This window comes from Salarias fasciatus, chromosome 22, assembly GCF_902148845.1.
Source record: "Salarias fasciatus chromosome 22, fSalaFa1.1, whole genome shotgun sequence".
NCBI classification, from domain to species: domain Eukaryota; kingdom Metazoa; phylum Chordata; class Actinopteri; order Blenniiformes; family Blenniidae; genus Salarias; species Salarias fasciatus.
Window position 1 is genome coordinate 17653185 of NC_043765.1, and position 3538 is coordinate 17656722.

Sequence of the window (3538 nt, forward strand, 5' to 3'; positions counted from 1 at the left end):
CACACACACCCTTCAGACTGCAGCGGCGTCCTGCTCTGAGGTGGTCAAAACTAGATCTGCACTTGTCCAAGAGACTTTACAGAGTCTGGAGCAGAGCTGCGACGCTGCACGTATTTGTTCTGAAGGCTTCGGAGCGGGTGAGAGGTGATCACAGCCGCAGTTTTGAAGTAGCCGTACACATAAAAGCTGGAGCTGCAGGTACAGCTGAAAACCTGCAGCAGTGAATAAAATCTAAAGTCGGATTCTGTGTTTAGAAGGAAGTAAGAAGAGTTAGTCCCAAAGCAAGAAGATAGTATTAACCTTGATCAAACAGTAACGAAGAACGAGCAGTTATATGGAGGATACAGTATAATTAATAACTTGAGCAGCAGAAATATGTAGAAGAATACAACAATGTATCTGAATTCAATGGAGGAACTCTATATTTACCATCTTCTTTCTTTTTTCCTGTAGTTCTGGCATCAGTTGAACCTCTGCTTTGAGTCATGATCTCGCTGTAGGATGAGACTCTGACAAAGTTCACACCCGAGGGTCCCGCATGGTGCCGCTGGCTGCTGTTTAGGTTCAGGGAGCCTCCGACCCTGGATCCAGCGAGCAGCCCCAGACCATCACACCTCTTTTCCACTTGACACTTGATCTCACACACTGTATAAACATCCTTTCCTGCTTGATGAACTCAGGATTTCAAATTTTGATTGATTAATCCATAATACCTTCATCAAATAGAATCACGATTAGAATTGCAATAAAAAAGTGGAAAGATTGAGGTGTGGAAACTAACCTTTTTTTATTATTCGTGGAAATAAAAGAAACTGCTCATGTGTGGAGCCTATACCTCGTTATTCATTGTGGGATGGACTATCATGGCGGTCGATGGAAGAGGTTCACCGTCTGATGTCGACGCCCCACACAGGAGAGAAAGAGAAGGAGGCAGACAAACAGGGAGGGATGTGAGGAGCTCTTGGCCTATATAGACGTCCCCGTGGGACAGGGTTGAGAATCTTTGATTCTCTTTGAGTAGGCATTTTGTCATGTTTTATATCGTTCAACTAATAAAACACAAGTCCTTGACTAAAGACTTGGGCTCCCTCTGGATGTCTGCTTTACATGGGCAGCAGTTGTTTTCCTCAGACGAGCTCCGCCGGCTCTTCCTGATGAAAAGCCCTGTTCGGCCTCATCTGTTCAGTCTAACAGTGAAATCATCTCTTCATTCAGTTGTAGACAGCACAACGCAATAATGCACGCAATAATGCAAGGAAACTCTGATTTCTGCACTGGAAAACGCAGATCTGAGGCGGAATCGGCTGAAAGTCGTCCAGCATCGCGCCGCCTGTCTTTAACAGTTAGGCGTGACTCCGTCCTCCAACATTCTGACATCCCACCACACTCATCGGTCGCCTCTCTGCAGACGAGACGGCGACTCCGTGATTGACACGTCTGCTCTTGAGTTACTCATCTCTTTATTACTTATTTAATTTCACGCTGCTGTGCATGTGCATCATACAGTTTCTTCTTAAACTGCTAGTTCTTCTGCAAGCAAATTGATTCTTGCAGCAGATTTTTTTATTTTTTTTTTACTTCATACTAATTAAGACAGATTTTCCAGGACTACAAATGTGAACATATTATCCTCCAGGATAACATATGTATATGTGAATTTCCTACCACCAAAGCCAACGGTTTAGCCTGCAGCTATTTCTCTGCCTCTCAGGCATTTTCTAAAAGGTGAGAAGAAGGGGGGGATTTCATTGTTAAGTGGGCCTGGACACAGTAAAGAGCCAAGAGCTGGTGTTTAACAGGACTATTAACAACAAGATGGGAGATCGATACGGCAAGGTAGAGAGGAGGCGCATCTCTGTCACCGTGATGTGTTATTAGCGCCCGACAGTGGAGAAATCTGGCTTCTCTCCAGTTCCCGGGCCTTGTCATGTACTTTGCTCCGCAGCAATTAAACCGAAAACCCCGCTTTCCGCTCGGTGCTACGCATTCAAAGCCCGCAAATCACCGTTTCATAAATTTCAAAGCATTAACAAGTGTCGGCACACGTTTGGATCTTTGACATAACAAATAATACCTTTAGCTCGGAGATTTATTCCACCGGCACAGAAATGATGTCCTCTCAGTCTCTTTAACAGCTGCAGCGTGCGGCTGTGATACCTTCAAGGTCTCGCATAATGCAGACGGACTCCCTCATGTTCACGGGCAGGTTACTCTTTATTTGGTGACAGATGCTATTGCTCCTCCTACTGTTCCTTTTCGGGCCAAATGGTGCACAACCGCTGCGGCACGGGGCCAGGATTCAATGAGAATGACACCGAGACGTTGGGGGTGCCGTGCAGTTGCTCTGCTGTAGGTGGAAAAAGACACATTTGCTTTCAATAATGTCCAAAATACATAAATAAGTAACATTCTCAGAATAAAATCCACATAACGCTGCTCTGTTTGACTGGTTTAAAACAGTTTTGTTCAAAATGATCTGGTCTTTAACACTTTTTGGCTGAGAAGTTAAAGAAACTGCATTAAAATATAAGTTTTAGAACACGTTACAATCAGGCTGAATGCAAATTATGAAGAAAACTGACATTTGGAAATCTGCTGTATCGGATGAAAGCAAAAACTATTTGTCTGCAATCTCTTGTCCATTTATAACCGCAGAAACCGTGGCGGAGCAAATGATATTCACTTTTCCAAACTCAGCGCTCGTTCGGTTTTGCTTTTGTCCCTGACTTGAAGAAATTCCTGCCGCTCGTCCGCCGCCTCACCTGAGCAGAAAGTGCTGAGGAGAGCAGGACTGCGACGCGGAGCAACATGGTGGATTAGGCAGCAACACGGTTCAAGATCATGATAAAAAATTCATTTTCAAGCCTGTTTATGGTCAGGCCAGGCCAAGGCACCTTCACAGCACAGAGGTGCAGCCAAAGGTTTAATTACACACTGGTTATCCTGTCAGCTTACATTTATTATGTAACTACTTTAGAGGTCTTTTCCTGTGATGAATTAAAATGTGCGTTCAAGTTCTTTGCATAACATGAATGAAATTAAAATACATGTTTATATCATCAGCTTTTTGGAAGCTGCTGGAGTTGATCTTTATTGATGAGAATACTAAACAGTGAATAAGATAAGAAGGTCTGGTAATATCACAAATTTGGTTAATTTGTTATATTGAGAAATAAAAATGTTAAGAACTGGAGGACAGTAGCCAGCTTCCTTTAGAAGATCACCTATAAATCCATACTACAGACAATGATGGGTTAATTTCTGGGTTTTTTTCAATGGGTTGATTTAAGTTTATAGCTTTGCTTTTGTTGGGTGTTATTGCGCTTCTCCATTTTTTTCTCCACCACCAATGTCCAATAAAAAGAGCAGCTGAAGGGTGAAGTGAATATTTTTTGTATAATATAAATCTCCCCCGTCTGGGTGCAGTCAAATTCAAAACTTTATACCTCGGAGCACTTTGGGCCGACATGATGTGATTCTAAAAGTCTTAATCGATGAAGTGACCTTTCAGTCAAATTTTTTTTTTTACAGAAATGGA